This window comes from Equus caballus, chromosome 16 (assembly GCF_041296265.1).
Source record: "Equus caballus isolate H_3958 breed thoroughbred chromosome 16, TB-T2T, whole genome shotgun sequence".
NCBI lineage: Eukaryota > Metazoa > Chordata > Mammalia > Perissodactyla > Equidae > Equus > Equus caballus.
In genome coordinates, this window is record NC_091699.1 from 68,500,468 (window position 1) to 68,520,019 (window position 19,552).

Genomic DNA, 19,552 nt, shown 5'->3' on the forward strand with positions numbered 1-19,552 from the left:
ATCTTCAAAGCATTACTTGGGCTTAGTGTAAAAAGTGAAAACTGGAGGAGCCATACTTTTTCTGTTGACTCCATTGATCCTGTGACCAATAGTATTCACAGGGTCATACATCATTGAGTTGGAGCAATTTGATGTTCATTTAGGATCAAAATGAGACCTCAGCCATGAGATTAAGAGGCTGGGGAAACTGCTAAGTTCATTTCTGTCATTTGCAAGGTCAAGCTCCAACAGTGATAGCTCAAAGTGGTTCATTGTTGAAAGAATAGGGAAGCTGCTAAGATGAACAAAAATGAGGGAGATCCCAGAAATCACTAGCCCCTGGTGAGAATACAATTTTAAAAAGGACCGACCATATTCTTGCCAAAAATTCAAAGCGAAACTCATATGAAATATTTTATTTTTATTTTCATTCAGAGCCTGATATGTTTTGTGTCGTTAGCACAGGGCTTTAGAGAAATAATCTAAACTTCCTCTTTCCTGTGAATTAAAAAGCATATTATGACTCCTCACAGAAGAGAGAAAAGGCAACAGTGCCCAATAACCTTGAATTCGAGTTTCCTTCACCCTCAGAGGCATCACAAACTCTACAGTTCTTTTTTAATAGTCAGAACTGTAGATAGGGTGGATCTATAACTTGCACAATCCAAAGATCATTACTATTTTCTCAGTAATGTACTTTAAACCAAGATCACAGCAAAAGGGGTACACCCGATGTACCAACTGTTAGAGATGTCATGATTAAGCTCCATATGAAGGTCTGACTAGGGAAAACTGGAGAATTTCTCAGTGTCCCAGAGCTCATGAGATGCTCAACTTCTTAGTCCTTCCTACTACACGGTAGAAACAGACTATCGCAGTTCAAAGTAATTCAAAACACAAATTTTAGCAGCAAGGCCCTCTCTCTTTAAAGATTTTATTTTTTTCCTTTTTCTCTCCAAAGCCCCCTGGTACATAGTTGTATATTCTTCATTGTGGGTCCTTCTAGTTGTGGCATGTGGGACCCCACCTCAGCGTGGTTTGATGAACAGTGCCATGTCCGCGCCCAGGATTCGAACCAATGAAACACTGGACCGCCTGCAGTGGAGCAACGCAAACTTAACCACTCGGCCACAGGGCCGGCCCCAAGGCCCTCTCTCTTGAGCTTACTATCAACTGTTTCTTTGTAGGTTTGGAAGGACAGGAACATCAATGAGTAGTTTTCATTTAAAAGGAAACTTGGACTGAGTTCTGAGATGCCTGCTTTCTATTTTATAACTAACTCTGGGAGCTTGGAAAATAATAAGGCTTACTAAATTCTCTTTGAAATAGGGAAAATAAAATAAGCTTTGAACAACAACAAAAAAAAAACCTGAGCCATACTTAAGAACTATCTTAACTAATTTAATAGTAATTCATTTAGTCATTGAGATGGTGAAAATAAAAAAATGTCTAGCTACACAAGAGTCAGTCGTCCATTTAGTCAGTAGACACTTGGTGAGCACATGCTATCACCCAGGCCCTCTTCTGCCCAGCACTGAAGATACAGTCATAAACAAGACAGACAGCCTCTGCCTTCACGGGCTTACACTCAGGAGGGAAGACAGATAATGGACATGTTACCAACCAATTAATGCTCCCTTTCATGTCTTGGAAAGAGCACTAAAGAAAACAAAAGAGATTAACTTGACAAATCGTATATTCTTTAATGCATTTTTACTTACCGTATATAATTTGATGAAATAAATCTTGGTTTTACTTTTCATCTTTCTTTCTACTATCATTTCCCTTTCTTGTCATTTTAGCCATTCATTTTTCTTTTCTGATCTGAATAAACATCAATAATGATTACATTTCTTCTGGGATGGACTGTCTAAGTCTAAATTAATCTCAGAGTACTTTAGTAATTTTTATTCCAGAACTTATGTCTTAGTAAACTAAGACAACAGTTTTAGAGTCAATGAGCTAATGGTGCAGAAGCTTGGTTGCAAGCTTTGCTTTTACAGATAACATAACACAACAAAACCCTCCATTTTCACTAGGCTACTTGGGAAGATATAAATACATGCTTTTAATAATTCTAATATATTTTGGATATAGTGCATAAAGCACTTCATACAAAATCACAAAGTCAAGAAAATGAAAAAGCAAAATAGTGGCAGATAATGAACTATAATCCTAACTAAGGAATTGAATTTAGCCTTGGACACATGCAATGGGAGAGTGTCTCTGAGTCATGACAGACTCCATTTCTTTCCTGTTAGTGGCAGTACTGTTCCTGATTGACAGCTCTCATAAAAATCATTTCTAGCACTGATATAAACTCTTTAAATTCCTTAATGTGCTTTATTTATTAAAAGTAACTCTTGATTCTTCTCACTAACGGGAACAGGAAGATTCTAGGAAAGGAAAATTCAGTCATAATCCACAAACGTAAATTTTGCCTGAGACTCAATCACTACCAACTCTGACCAGAGTACTAACAAATAAGAGAATGCATACTCAGGTTCCTTTCCTTTGATATTTCACTGTCATGAAAATACTTCCTTCAGAGAAATGGCCTGGAGGCCGACAGAAGAAAACAAGAGAAGCAAAATCTATACATAATCCATTGGCTGAACAGCCAATCCCCAGATTAGAGTTGATTATATTGTCACAGCCTCCAGAATTATTGCTTTACAAAAAACACTGGAACTCTCAGAAAAGTGAACAGGATTGATGTGTGAGTAGAAAGAAAATACAACTCAATCTGCCTAAAATTCCCGTCTCTAAATGCAGCCATTTAGTCTCATTCCCATAGCATCAAAGTGATGGGAAAAAGAGAGAGAGAGAGAGGATCAAAGTTAAGGCTAAGAAGATCTAGAGAAACAAGTCTCAAAGTGCAGTAGAAAAAGCTCCTTTCTGCAAGAAAATGGCTCCTAAGGACATCAGCAGCACTCAGATTCTTCAATTCAATAGAAAGTGATATGCTCCACTACGATATAAATAGGAATGAAGACATGGTCTTCTCTCAGTTGGGGAAATTGAATGTGGACAGTGTAGTCGGTGACATTAGGGAATTGCTATTGCTTTTCTTAGGTGTTATCACGGCACGATGGTTATGAGACGATTTGTCCTTATTTTTGAGAGCTGTGTGCTGAAGTAGTTAGGGATAAAGTGTCATGATGTCTGACACTTCCATTTAAATGGCCCAGTGGAAATAAAACACATGTCACACAAAGTAAATACGACAACACGATAACAAATGTTGAATAAAGGTGATGGTTTTGTGGGTTGCGTTCCTTGTTCTATTCCTTCAACTTCTCTACATGTTTGAAAAATCTCATACTAAAAAACTGGAAGAACTGCAGCAGAACAATGAGGTGTGGTCTCCAGCAGAGAGAAGAGTACAAATATAGAACTAATTATAAAACAATATAGAGGAAATAAGTGCCAAAACATAACTTTGGTTTTTTGCCTGTTTATTTAAGTATTATCAAGGCTAAAGAGGATAGTAAACACCTCCGACTTGGGGAAAACAAGAAGACTTCACAAAGGAAGTGCTACATAACTTCTCAAAAAATGAAAAGATTTTAACAGGCAGAGAAGGATGAGAAGTGCACTTCCACAGAGGAGCAGCATCAGGAAAGGCAGAAAGACGTTAACGTGTATGAAATGTTTGGGGGAGGACAAATCTGAACAGAAATCTAGTGTGAATGGATTTCACACATCAGACAACATGGAACAAGGAGGTGGCGATAAGCCAGAGCGTGGTTTGAGGCCAGGCTGTGGAGGGCTTTGAATATCCTGATCCTGACTTCATACTTTATATGCAGGGTAAAACACTTGGCATTTGTTTGTTTTTAGCAGAAGAGGGAGAAAATCATTTATATGATTTCCCCAACATTTTATTACATTTATATCTTTTTGAAAATGTAAGTCAAGTAATAGAGATGTTCCAAGGATAACAGTTACCACCTCCTATATGTGCATACTCTGTGCCAGGTACTGTTCTAAGTGTGATGTATGCACCAACTCATACCATTATCACCACTTCCCAATGAGGTGGGTACTCTTATCACTATTCTTGTTTTATAGAAAAGGAAACTGAAGCACTAGCCCAAGCAAATCGTTCAAAATCACCGAGCTAGCGAGTGCCAGAGGGAAGATTAGAACCTGTGCAGACGGCTCAGAACACTCTACCATACAGCCCCTCTTGGTAAAAGGAAATGAAATATATGGGGTGAATCCAGGTTTGAGAAGCCACCTTGAGAAACTCTTATCCAAGAAAAGTGAGTGAGGCTAAAAAGATTATATACATATAATTTCAATTTTTTATTACATAGAAGTATATAAGTACTTATATATTTATTTATAATTATATAAATTATATCATAGAACTATATAAATAAATACATACATATATAGGGGAGTTATAAAGATAATGCTATACAGCAATAAGATGTAACAAGCAAAGTCAGACTGCAATTTTCATACCTATATCAGAGTGGACAAAAGGGAGCTGAACCAAAAGGAGCGCAATTTGAATCTCACTGGCTGTAAAAACTTAAATAAAATAATGTAAAACTATCCCCTCAGGCAAGCACCTAGCTTTAGCAACTCCAGCTCAGTCTAGGCAATTGAAAATGCCAACTCACTTCCATCCCACCTCCCCTCTATGATAAAAGCAAACATGAAATTCCCTGTAGGTGCGAATTTATACTTGCAAAGATTTCCTTTGGCCTCAACAGGACATGGCTAATAGTGGATCTGAGATAAAATGTTCCTGCTATCATGGAGGACAACCACTTCGTCGTTGTCTATGGGTTAATGGTAGGGAGGAATCCCCTCAACGGAGCAATTCTCAGATTCTTCTTCGGAATGATTGATTTTTTTGAAATATTGATATTTGTGTCTTCCCTTACATTGTCTCCTCTCCTTTTCCAAGGTCAAGCAGGCAGAGGAAGGCAGCTGGTTGGAAAGCAGAGATCAGGCAACACACTTCCTGCCTTGGATTTTGGTTTCAAAAGTCTAAGTTGGTTGAGAAAGTTACTCCAAGTGCAACAAGAGAGGAGAAGGGAAGTCACGAAGAGTGAGATGGGCACAGGGGAGGGTCTCGGGAGCAGTGGGGACTGGTGCTCTGCTTCCTGAAAGGTCCCAGGCATATGGCAAAGCTATACACCACAGAGCATAGCTGTGTGGTGCTCCTAGGAAGACCGTATCCTAAGCTCCGAGATTCACAGCGTTGTCAAAAATTCCTTTACCCCAAAACAAAATGATCGTAGAGCCACTGGACCTTAGGGTCTATGAGCACTGGGACAAAGCATTTAGGAGGATGAAGCTCCCCCAAAGGCTTGGCACCACCTAAGACCTTGGAGCCTTAACATGACCCTGGAGAGAGGTGGGGTCTCAAGTAGGACTGAGGCTAAATTTCATGCCAGCCAAGAAGATGGGAACTCAGTCCAAATTGTGTTGATAGAAAGGAAGAAAAAAAATGTGATAGTTCTTGCCTACTTGAATTTGTGGAGTGAGAGCCATATCATTATACCTGTAATCTTTTTGAATGCAAGTATTTCCAAAGCCTCATAAGAGTTGATGAGAAAAGTAGTACCAGAAAACCTTAAAATCTTCTGTTTTTTCTTCCCAATGTTCTTGGTCCAAAAAAATAAAAGGGAGAGAAAAAAAGAAAAAGAGAAGAAAAATATGGGAAAGTAAACACTACAATCAGAGCCAACCTGGTAGCAGTTGCCTATAGATTGTGATTTGAAGAAGAACAGAAAGATACCACAAATTGTTTTCCTATTGTTGCCTAAAATTGCATTATTAACAAATACACCAGGTTCTTAAGCATTACCACATTACCCCCCAATTTGCACATTTCTTTAATGTGTAAATGCTACTGAAGATAGTCAGGAAAAATAACATTCTCTTTTCTCTGTGACAAGAGGGTTGAATCTCTGTGAAATGGAAGAGACTTGGTGTTTAGGGTCCCTGAAATAGATAAACACAGAACAGAACAAAGAATAGAAACAGATAGCTTAAAGACCAAAGAAAACCTTTGACTATATGGTGATTTTGTTTAGAGACCTCTCTAAAGCTAGAGTGGCTTCCCTCACTTGACTCCAAACAACCCCCAGTTCAGATGGAGCACCCTGAAAGGGACGAGGGAGGCAGTCAGCCTTACCCCAGACATAAGAAAGCAGAGATTGATATATATTTTTGAAATCATTTTAAATCTGTACAAGGACATAGACATGTAAACCCTCATGCTTTCCTGGAGAACACTGCAACTTTTATGAGCAACTTCTTGTTTGAGCTCAGTGATAATTGAGGGCCCTCCCAACACTGAGATTCTTTGATTCTAGTTAAGTGGTTTGGGGAACGTTTGATTACCAGTAATTTAAAGAGGTTGTTAGGATCAAGAAAAATGTTAACAGCAGAGTATCCTTTTTGAAGGGGAAGTAATATCTTCACTGTTGAGCCTGAGTCATAGAAATACTTAAATGATTTTTAAAAGTATTTCTATGTAGTTCTTTCACCTAGTAAATTCTACTTAAAAGCTGGAGTAATGACACACCTACCAGGCGCATTTAAACACAAAGCAGAACAAAACTACCATCCATAGTAATCTAAGCAAAGCATCAGACCCTGTTTGCTCAGGCCTTACCCTCTTTCCTGTAAGTGGTTGGCCGTGAGCATCCCAAGTCCAGCTCTGGCCTGGCTTCCTAGAGTAGGTCTCTACTACTCCTGTATCAAATATGCCCAGCAGTTCCCTAAGGTCATAAGGCAACCACGAAATCATATGACCTAAGCCTCCCTAACTACCCCCTAATATGGGTGGGCTGGCCTCAGCTGGTTTTCTGCCCTGGACCAAGTTTTCACTCTAGTTCTCTGCTGAGGGAGTGTGGATCTTGGGCCACCTGGACCCCGTGTTGAATTTTGACAGATAGCCACACTTAGTTCGGACCAGGCTTAATGTATCTCCCCATCTGCTGACTGATCAATGCATGAACCTCTATGGAGGTCTCTGGATGTGGATGCAAAAGTAGGCATGGCTTAGGATTGCTACTCTTCCATCACATCCTTCCCAATCCTGCACGTAGTTAGATGACAGGGTCCTGGGTCTCAAGCCTGAGTCTGATACTGTAATCAGATGACACTTTAGGGTTTTTGAGGGAAAGATGAGTATGTGGAAGAGATGTGTATTGCTGTGTCCAGATGGCAGACTGTGGCAAATTGTATTTTGTAAAAATAGCTACGTCAATGTTTTGGATTCCAAATGTTCTTCCATTACCTTGCCATCAAGAGGTAAAATTTGTTCCCCTCCCCTTGAAACTCAACGGACCTTTGTAACTGCCTCAATGAATAGAGTGCTGTGGAAGTGACAGTGCACAGTCAACTTCAGAAGGTAGGTTTGAAGAGGCCATATGGCTTCCACCTGATTCTCTATCTTGGGATGCTCACCCTTGGAACCCAGCTGTTGTGTGGAGTGATTGCCCAGCCTACATGAGAGGGAATGTGTAGTTGTCCCAGCCAACAGCCAGCATCAACAACCAAGTATGTGAGTAACAGAACCTTCAGATTATTCTAGCCCCTAGCTGTCAATCACCTCCAGTTCTTGAGTCTTCCATCTGCAGCCCCAGACATCATGGAGCAGAGATGAAGCATCCGTGCTGTTCCCTGTCTGAATTCCTGACCCACAGAATCCATGGGCATAATGAATAGTTGTTCAATGCTCTAAGTTTTTGAGTAATTTGCTACACAGTAATAGATAAACAGAACATCCATAAAGGATGTTGGTGCCCAAGGTATAACCTCCTTATAATTCCAACATCTTTCTGCAAATAAGAGTTAAAATGAATAACAAGAGCAACCTTGAAGGGTGAAAGCTGCATAAAATGAGCATCCAGATGGTGTGAGCACATTTCTAAGAGCTGATTGCATGCTCGATGCTGAGCTTCTGCCGTTTCAGCACCAGATGTGATGGTCAGAAGAACAACCTCTTTCTTCCCTTTCCCAAAGATAGGAATCGCCACTCAGGGACCGCTTCCCACTGTCCGACCTGAGAAGCAATTCTCCACAGACATATGCACAGGCTGGAAACTCTGCCCTCCAAAAGTCACCCAGAATTCCTTTTCATACCCACAATCTTGTGTATCAAGAGAACTTTATAAGCACTCCCAATATGTAGGACAAACTATGAATACCATTGAAGACCTTTATTTGCTTGTCTGGCATCCATTCATCCCTTGATATCATTTCTCCACATTCTCTTTCGGAAACGACCTCGTGGTAGACTGAATGATTGACCACAACTATTTACCCGTTCCTGTAGCCTTTCCCTTTGTCTCGTGACTTGGCTCTTCTTTCTTCTAGAGGCAAGAAATACATCTCAGCTCACAGGTGTTGGGCTCGGCCACGTGATTTGCTCTGGCAAAAGAACATGAGAGGAAGTGGCAGTGCGCTGGTCTGAGCTTAGGTTTTAAGAAGCAGCACGTTTCCACTTACCGTGTATCCCTGCCATCGCTATGAGTTTACCTCAAGTGGCGTAATCTAACAACCGAAGACTGTTGGGAGTTCATTTACCCTGGCAGTAGTACCCTAAAAGGAATGTTTGTTTTCACTACCTAGATTCCCAGAAAACCTCTGGTTTCTTTCTGACGCCTGGTCATTCTGCCATTCCTTTAATTCTACCAAGCATTCTGTGTCCTTTCAATACATTCCTTTTTTGCTCAGGTTAACCAGTATCAGTGTCTATTGCTGGCAATCAAACTACAGTTGCTTCTAGAATGAAAGGAACATGACTCGGGATGTTTGGACCAAATCTGTCTATTGAAAGAAATCTACATCTAATCCTGGTTCAGAAAGAGGCAGCTCTGGGGAAAAGAAAAAAAGAACTGGATGTTAAAAATTCAACCTTTGTAAAGTGCCCTGGGAGATGGAGGTGAGGTTATAGAATGTAGAAGGAATAAAATTTGACCTTAACCAAAAGATCCATTGCACTTGACGTTTATGCAAAAGCCTCTGCATTCACAAAATGGGATTTGTACCATGGGTGGTCAATTAAGAGAAAGAAATACTCCAAAAATCAGTTACAGGCTCTAGCTTTCTGCTTGCCAGTCAAAGTAACTGAATCTCTAATAAATACACACAGTGTGAGCACACACATACACACACAACACGCACACACACACAGCAAGACTTCCTAGCAAATGCAGCTTGGAGACCAAATTAATCAGAAATACCTGAGCTATTTCACACAACGTGACCTGGGCTCAACGCTTGATTATTTCTGGGGCTGTTACATGTTATGTTATTTTTATACTAGTTTCAACAAGCTTTGTTATGTTTCCCAAGTGTCATCAATCACATTTCATTATTTTCAGGTTTCTCTCAGCTGTTACCCTTGGCATTGGGGTAACCGTGTGGAATTTCACAGCCCAAGCAAACACGGTGGCTTGTGTGGCGTTTCCATTTCTCAGTTTTGGCAGGCTATGGAAAACGGGGTTCAGCGGCTGTGTTCAGTCTTTCATCCTGCAGGAGCAGCATCCTTCATTTGTTGCTTTTTTTTCTTCCTTTGCCACAGAAATCTTCACTTTATCTTTCTGTACTTTATAAGACATGAGATTTTACTGAATCTTAGTGTTACTACAAAGCATTCAAGTTTGCCTTTATATTCTCATGTTTCATTTCATGAAAAACAGAGCAAAAGAAGCAGAAATTGGATTCTGGATACTTCCCGTTCTGGGTTTCAGGAGCTTAAAATGCATTAAATATCCAAAGCTAACAGGAAAAAAAAATCCCAAACCAAAGCCCATAATAAGAAACACATTTTGAGACCATTTTATAAGACATTGTCCTTGAACCCTTTTCTTTCCCACCAGAAAGTATACTATGAAAGGAAGAACGAGCCCTCTCTCTAAGGGCAAAGCTGAAAAATGGAAATTTCAAACCTACTTTTCTCTCTATAGGGAGCCAGAACTAGATAAACTAGAAAAATTCATAGACTTAGGAAAAAAAATGCTTGTGAAGTGTTTCCCTGAGTAGGAGAATTCCTCCCTACAGTGAAGAGGCATTCCTGGGCTAAGGGGACATCAAAAATAAGTAGAAAGTATTGGTGAAGGGACAAGAATTGGGAAGTTTATATACATTTTTATCACATAATATGTCCAGTCTGCTTCACTATTGGGTCCAAATTAGAAGAAATATATAATGCAAGGCTACCACTATGTAGCCCTTTTTAAAACGGACCTACCGCAGCCAGCCCAGTGGTGTAGTGGTTAAGTCTGCACACTCCGCTTCAGCGGTCCCCGGTTTGTGCATTCAGATCCCCAGAGTGGACCCATACACTGCTCATCAAGCTGTGGCAGCATCCCACATATGAAATAGAGGAAAATTGGCACAGATTGGCAACACATGTTAGCTCAGGGACAATCTTCCTCAGCAAAAAATAAAAATGGACCTACTAAAACATGCCTAATGTATGCAAAGCACTATTCCAATTTCTGGCTGACTTTGAAACTCACAGAGCTGAGCAAGACCAAGTCTCAGTTTTCAAGGAAGTTGCATGGTAAACAATCACCCACTTACAAAGCAAGAGAGAGGGATTTGTGGGGTCAAAGGAAGAGGGGAGGGACACCTGATGACAGAGAATCAGGGAAGGCTTCAGATGTGGCTGGATTCTGAGCTTCCAGTGGAAACCTGCTGGCTACATGGGGTCCATGGGTTTTGTTCAGCTCATATGATTTTTTTTTTTTTGAGGAAGATTAGCTCTGAGCTAACATCTGCTGCCAATCCTCCTCTTTTTGCTGAGGAAGCCTGGCCCTGAGCTAACATCCGTGCCCATCTTCCTCTACTTTATATGTGGGACGCCTACCACCGCATGGCGTGCCAAGCAGTGCCATGTCCATACCCGGGATCTGAACCAGCGAACCCTAGGCCGCTGAGGCGGAATGTGCGCACTTAACTGCTGCTCCATTGGGCCAGCCCCAGCTCATATGATATTTTTAAAACACCTTCAGTAAATTTGCTGCCGACACTGGAACTATGGACTATTGCTTACAAATATCTGGAATTCTGGTTTCTCTTGCAAAATCAGAAGATCTGAAAATTGTGGGTCCACATTCCAGCCTGGCAATAATTACCTAGAGTAGAACAGTGGTCACCCCTTTAAACAAAACACAGTTTGCTACCATCCCCACCACTCCCTGTTGCACCCAACACCTGGCCTGCTTCATTCCTTTCTTTTGTTGGTCCTGCTTCTATATGCATATGAGTCTGCCTTCAAGAAGAGAATGTCAGCACACAGAGCTAGAGAGGGAAGAGCAGAGCAAAGGTACAGAGGCAGAAAAGTTCAGGTTATGCTCAGGGAACTGTGAGCAATCTGCTTGGGCTTAAGAATGCGATTAATTTTAAAACAGATAAATGGTGGTTGGGACAAGTGAGGGTGGGTTCCATTGACTCCCTTTAATGCCAGAATGGAGCAAATTGACTTAATTTGGTCAAAATATGAAGTTAATTAAGAATGTTAGGTCAGGGAATTGCCACCATCTGAGGTAGCTTTCAGAACAATTAATCACAAGCTAGCAGAACAGGCCTAGGATTCTATTATAGATGTTCAGGTAATTAAGTGACAAAAGGAATGGAAAGAATGGCACAGACTTGGTGGACACTGAGGAGATGGTATTAATCAGGCTTGGGAACTGCTTAGCTCGGGTGGGTGAGGGGAAGGAATGAAGTGTGCACAGAGAAATAAAAATCGGAAATGTTTCTATGGCTGGAGTCCCAAACTCAAATGTCTTCAGGTGCAGGCATGTGATAGATATATGCTAAGTGTCAGGTATAAAATGTCAAGGATTGGTAGCAACTTCAATGAGCTGGGGGATACACATTCAAAATCAACTATTATAAAATCAAGCAAACAAAAAGCAGTGTGCCCATCAAACAAAACACGTCAATCAACAGGAGCAGCCAGCTGCCCACCTTGAAACTGGTTAACAGAAAGGAAAAGGCATGCTTAAGGTCCTTCCAATAAAGATGTCCACCAGGCCAGGGTAAACACACATCTGAAGTTCAGGAGAGGGAGAAAGGCACGAGTTTTGATTTGGAAGTTAATGGATAAATGATACAATCTAGGGATTGAGGATTATGAGGTTCAGGAATTCATCCATGTGCTGATGAGTTGAGGCTGTGGAGGAAGATGAGAACCAAAGGGAGAGGGAAGGAAGAGAATAGATACATCCCCATGTGGGTCCTTAAGGAGCACCTGTTCCCCGGAGGTGGGTCAAGAAAGAGGAGGCTAAGTGGATGGAGGAGTAGAAAGCAAACTGAGATAATACAGTGCTATGAAAAATATAGGAGGAAAAATGTCCAAGAAAGGGGAAATGATCCTCAATATGAAATGCTGGGTATAAAATACTGTCCCCTTCTGAAAGACTCATTTAATTAAAATACCTTTCTCCAAAAAGTAATAATTTCTGCAATAGCTTTCTATGGTGTCAAGTCAAAAGAATTCCATCTATTCGTAGGTATTTGTTGCCTTCTGCTTTGCCCCAGGGCTAGTTCCCATACCCGCATCATAGCGAGTATGCAAGAGGATGTTTTCATCCACCAACTTGCCCCTGATGTGAGCAGATGCAGGTGAGACAGTGTCTTCTACGTAGTCTATCCAAATCCTCTCTGCTGACTTCTTTGGTGACATTTGGAACTGCCCAGAGGAGCCAGATTTTCATGGGCATCACTCATCTCTCCCCAGGCAGCTGGGAAGTGAGTAGTGAGAATGCAAAGATACCACAATAAGCAGAAAATCTTCCCTGAGTGAAGAGATGGAGGGAAATCAGGATACATGACAGAGTATCCTGAACCTCCCTGTCAAAGCCCTAAATCTGGAATCGAATCCACTTCACGGTTCCAACATCGTCACTGAAGCCAAGATTACTCCTAAATCACCCGACTTGTATCCCAGGTGAAAACATGCAGGACTAGTGATTTTGCTTTAAAAATAAATAAATAATTGTTCTCCCTACTTCTTTGAAAGGATGAAGTGGCAAATAGGCAGGTCATACTATTGTTTAATTCAGGGAACATCTGTCAGCCAGATGCTCCTCGGGGAAATTGCAATGTCTGGTTATGAAATGCTTTAACTCTCTATAGCAGAAGAGGCATGTGAAACAGAGCTGGATCTAGTTGGCTTCAGAGCCCGTTATGAGGCCCTGAATCACATAATGGCAGAAGCTCCTGAGATGCCCTTAATCTCAGTGCTCCCTATAACTTTATTTTTGAAATACTCCATCCCCCATCCCACTCCAGGTGACCTCACTGGCTGACCTAGTTCTACACATCACCCTCTAGAGAGGGATTAAGATAGCTGTTATCTTCCAGTTTTCCACCAATTGCAACAAAGTTCCAAAGTAAAAATGGATGAGGGAGGCCAATGTCACTTACCAAAGGCAAGAAAGTACTCAGTTACAGGTAGAAAAGAGAGGGTCATACAATTTCTAGTGGGTGCCTTTACTCAAGGGCAATAAATGTCTCAGACTAGAAAAGCTCCAACTTAACCACAGAAGTTGAAAAGAAAATCAGATGACCAGATCCACTATGAAATGTGGTATTTCTAAAGTGGACAGAGAAGCAATTTTTTCCTCTCTAATGTGACAGCCGAAGACAGAGCAGCTTGCCTTCCTGGTTCTTCAGACACATCAGACACTCTCTCCTTTACACATTGAGTCATGCTGTCCATCCTCCCTACTTCTCTGTGCCAGCAGAATCTTATCTGTCCTTCTTGGCATGGAGCAAATTCTACCTTCTTTACAAGGCTTTCTTACCTTCCTGGCCTACATGCACCACTTTCCTCCTCTGAATCTCTACAATATTTTTAAAATGCACTATTCATCTTAGTTCTTAATCCCACAGGCACTGTCTCAAAGGCTACAAGTGAAAGTCTGGCCTCCCCAACCAGATCACAAACTGTGGACATGAAGTCTCCTTGGATGTCTTCATATCCTCTACAGTATTAGCATGGTGCTATACCACTGAGCCCTCCTAATAACCACCGCTGAACACAGGAGGTTATACAGAGATCTTTGGTAAGATACAAGCAATAGAAAAAGAAAGGTTCAGAGAACTTCCTTTTATTATTTAAAGAAAATATGTAATTACCTCCATAATACTCTGTCAATTAAATTCCTGCTGCTAATTTCCATGTGCAGGAAACTCCATTTGAGGAAAACATATTTTCTAAGTCTTTCACAAAATCCAGGAAAGAATCTCTTAAGATAGAACTACTTCCTTTTTCCTTCATCACCAAAATTACCATAATTTCAACCAGATGCTGTTTATCAGATTTGATCACCTGTCCTTCTAAGTAGGCTGGAGATTTGCCTACTTCCTTCCTTCCTTCCTTCCTTCCTCCCTCCCTCTCTCCCTTCCTCCCTCCCTCCCCACCCCCCCTCTCTTTCTCTTTCTTTCTGTCTGCCTTTCCTACAACAGTGCCAGGTACTGTTCTAGATTCCGAGAATACTGTGGTGAATAGGACAAAAATCCTGCCCTCATGGAACTGACCTTCTAATGGGGAAATAGAAAACGTGTATAAATAAGTAATAATTATCAGGTTATGATCCACGCTATGGAGAAAAATAAATTAGGAAAAGGAGCTGGAGAATAATGGGAGGATGAAGAGACAGAGAGACCAGGCCTGAAGAGGTGACATTTGAATGGGAACTTGAAAGGAGTGAGGGAGCAAGCATGCCCAAGTAAAGAGCACCCAGACAGAGAGAACAGCAAGTGCAAAGGCCCTGCGGAAAATCTAGTTTGGAGTATGCAAGGAATAATAAAGAGACCAGAGGATCTAGAACAATGAGCCTGGAGCAGAATGAGCAAGGAGGAGGGTAGAACCCTCACCAGAAACTAAATCAGCCAGGACCTTGATCTTGAACTTCCCAGACCCTAGCACTGTGAAAAATAAATATCTGTGGTTTAAGCGACCCAGTCTATGGTAGTTTGTTATAGCAGCCTGAGCTGACTAATACAGATGTTAAGGAAATAAGTGCAAAATACCAGTGGTGCCTGGAAGATGGTGTGACTACAGAAAAGTGGAGAAAATCTCCCAAGGAAGGTGACATTTAGCAGATCTTAGTCATTTCTCTCTCTTAAATAAATTTCTATCATTTTTATGTAAGTACTGGCTGAGATTGCTTACTGTGAGTTCACTGTTCTTCAAAATGGTGATACTCTTATCTATCTATTTTTAGATATTTTATAGACTCTTCACATGGACTCCCAGAATCCACATCACATTGGCTCCATTAAGATATTTTTGCATCTTTGTATTTGCTAAATGTAATAGCATTTCTTTGAACTTCAGTCAATTCAGTGATCAAATCTCTCTCTTTTGTAAGGTAATATTTATATGTTTGTTCTTTGGGAGGAAAACTTTCCAAGAATATATATATTTAGGAAATACATTTTGTTCTGTGTTCCTTTTGTTCATTCTTCTGCCTAAACCCTATAAGCCTTGTAAATCCTAAGAAAGAAAAGGGAGTCAAAGCCCTTCTGTGAATGATATTTACGCTAGTTTTTCAGATCATCTGTGTGACAGGAGCCCCTTCTTTTCTCTACAGTAAGAGCCCTATCTTTTCACAACAGGCACATAGATAATTCAATCTTACGTCCTTTGCTATCAAGATATTTTCTCTACCTGAAATCCAATAGCCTTCTTAATAAGTAAGAAAGACTGAGCAACAAAGAGAAATAAATTTGTCTTCAAAGTAGAGAAGCAGGAGATGAGTTTCTCAACTGGGCTAAATTAAGGCTGAGGTTTACATTGCATAGTTTTACAGATTTTGTTGGTGGAAATGTGTTTGTCGTTCAGTGTCATTTTGCTAGCTTCTGCCACAGTAAGAAAAGTCACACTGCTTACAAAACTGAGAAACTTATTAGGGTCCTGCAGTGTTTGCCTGCTTCGATTTTCACCAAGTGGAGCCAACGTGAAATGAAGGATACAGCTGCAAATGGAAAATGTGAAACACTTTCAAAAACTCACAGCTGGAGATGGCACCACCTAGGCTATGAGGAGAGGGTCTTCCAACCTCAGCCTCCTCCTCCTTCTCAAACCAAAGTCATTTCCAGTTTGGTTTTGTCTGAAAAATTGCATCTAAAGTTGAGGTCTTAACTGTGGATTGGAACTGTACAATACAGTTAAGAAAACCGCTGTGGAAAATGCCAAGAGATTCTTATGTTCATTTTAATGATTCCAGCTTACTTTAAAGCAACTTTGAATCATCAGGTGGTTTGAAAATGCCAAGGACTGCTGGGCAAGGGAGCTGAAATGAAAAAAGGCCACACTAAGTCAGTAAACGTGTTTATTTGCTTTTTATTCAATTCTTTGTGAGGCGTCTTTGCCAGTATCCCTAACAGACACACTACGAAAACCTGGAGCAAAAGTCATACCAAAAATCAATTCGAGAAATAAGCACTGGGAAATGGAAATTGGAACAGATGAAAATATTAGATAAAAATTCCCAGAAGCACTACAGAAAACTACACATCCCAGCCAAAGACAGAAGCCAGTGAACAGCCAATAAATTGAACTGATAATTAGAAGAAAAATGTTCTTAAATAGCATATTTCCTTTTTTATTTAAAAAACAACTCTCTGGCTCGAGTGTCCAAATCTCTCAAACCAAGACTGACCGAGACAATATCACAAATGAATGTTCTGAGTTTCCTAATGACACTCATCTGTTCCATTGGGTTACAAAGTCTCCGAGGAGAGGAACATATGCTTATGAATGGCAAATCGATATTGTTTAGCAGAGGAAACTATCTTTTCTTTCACTTCCTTTGATTGGCTATTTCAACCTAAGAATGTAAGATTGGTGTGGCTTTCCAAGTGTCAGCCTGATTCAGGAGGGAACTCTGACTCAACCAATATCTGACTTAAATAATTCTTGCTAATATAGACCCTAATGTCTCCCTGCTAAACATGCTCATTAACAAAACTTTGACAAAGCTTATAAGTTCTTCTATATTATTTTAAATAAATAACAGTAACATTTGAATAAATTCTTTTTGCTAAAAAATTAAATAAATGCCTGAATTTCTCTTTGACCTTTAGCCCCAAACCTGGCTCCTCTCACCTCCTACTAGTTTAGCCTGGGTTCTCCAATCGCTTGTCTCTAGAAGACACATATTAGAACACGCGTATTATGTGATGTTTGTGTTTCATAAGTGCAATCATATTACACATACTTTTCTGAATTTTTTTTGTTCAATGATCAGTGGGATATGGAACTTTACATGTTAGTACAAACTGACCTGTCTCAATTTTTTGATCAGTTGCATAGTATTCCTCAGAAATTTTACTATGTATATTGCCATTCTCCATTGACAGATACTTAGGTTTTTAATTATTCGCTTTTATAAAAACTCTTCAATGAGTATTTTTTCATGTGCCTCCTGGGGCACACCTCCAAGTGTTTTGCCAGAGTACAAGCAGACAGGAGCAAAGTCTTAAGCTTTTTAAGTTCTGTGCTAAAATATAAGGAATAAAGAATGCCACAAATGCATCTGTCGGAATAAAAGAAATAAAATTATAATTTTCCCAAAAAGAACCAGAAAGCTACAGGATATTGGTTTGGAGCAGATTCCTAAAAGTCGGAGATTCCTGGGTTCAATTCCCACTCCCAGTTCCAAATTGAAAACAATCTAAGTGTCCATCCATGGAAACAGCAAAATACGTAATAAAATACCTAAAGAATACTACGTAGCTGACGAAAAAAAAAAAAAAGAGACGGGTCTAGCTATGCTAACATGGAAGAGCATAACTTAGTGTAACTTTAAAAAATATACTTAGCTTTGCCACGCCTTAGTTTCTCCACCAAAATGTGGAAATAATAATATTCAAAGGGGCCAGCCCAGTGGCGTAGTAGTTAAGTTTATGAATTCTGTTTTGGCAGCTTGGGTTCACGGGTTCGGATCCCAGGTATGGACCTATACATCACTTGTCAAGCCATGCTGTGGCAGCGTCCCACATACAAAATAGAGGAAGATTGGCACCAATGTTAGCTCAGTGACAATCTTCCTCAAGTAAAAAGAGGGAGATTGGCAACAGAAGTTAGCTCAGGGGCAATCTCCCTCACCAAAAGTAATAATAACAATAATATTAAAATGTATCTAAAGCATAGATTTGTTGTACAGATTAAATGATAGAATAGTTGTAAAGCACCTAGTATACCATCTGACATAGATTAAGTGCTGAATAAATATTAGCTTCCATTATATTTCTTGATGTGTCCCAAGATGGTGGAGAAATTTCAACAACCCAAGACAATTTATTAATTTATCAGTCATTTACTAGGTATCTATTATGAGCAAGGTTTTATGCTACCTGAGTTGAGGGAAGCACAGATGAATGAAACAATTTCTGTCATTCAAGGATCTTCGGAATATATCTTGGAGCATAAATCATGGCTAGAATAATCTTATTTTTCCTTTTCCTTTCTCTTTCTTTTTTTTTTTTTTTTTGAGGAAGATTAGCCCTGAACTAACATCTGCTGCCAATCCTCCTCTTTTTTGCTGAGGAAGACTGTCCCTGAGCTAACATCCATGCCCATCTTCCTCTCCTTTATATGTGGGACACCTACCACAGCATGGCTTGACAAGCGCTGTGTAGGTCTACACCTGGGATCTAAACTGGTGAACCCCAGGCCACGAAAGAGGAAGGTGCGAATTTAACCGCTGCACCACCAGGCTGGCCCCCAGAATTATCTTAATAAACAAAGAATGTAGTATGTATCATAAGAGATGCCATAATAGACTGCTACCATTTTATCTGCCCAGCACTACGTTCCTCTTCAGGCAATAGCATCCCCCTGCTTTGGAAGAACTGTTCCTCCTCCAATCCCAACACTGATGTGAGAACAGCCAATTATAGAAGCCACCCCCCTGGCTGGCCACGGTTGATAGGTCAGGAAATATGCATATGACTTAATCATGTGACCCAAACCAGGCCAATCAGAGAATTTTTCACACTAAGAATGGAGGGTGGTGGATGGATCTTCCCTAATCTCTAAAGGTATGAGATGGGAGCTTTAGGTGCTATTTGCAGCCAAATTCTCCAACATTTGGGAGAATCTAGTCTGAAGAAATAAAAGGACACAGTGACAAGAGGAGAGGCAAAAAATAAGGACATGATGGGATTTGAGGCCTGGTCCTAGAGGCCCAGCCTTAACTCTGCCTCCTGATAATGACATGGGATATCATTAGTTCAATGAGAGCAGAAATTTCTATATGTCTTTATTAACTAATGTATCCCCAGCATCTAGACCAGTGCCTGGCACATAGCAGACACTCACTGAATGTTTCCTGCATGAATGAATGGGATCCTGTAATATATCCCTTTTTTTTTTTCCTAAGCAAGTTAAGATTTTATTCTCTCCTTGCAATCAAATCCAAAATTAGTCTTGGTAAATCCTAACTCTAAAGGAAAGAGAGGAAGAGAGGCAAGAGGTAAGGAAATGTAACAACAGAATATTTTCCTGGGCCACTAGGAAAATGACTCCAGACACCATTCTAGACCAGATCCTATCAGAGTACTGCCC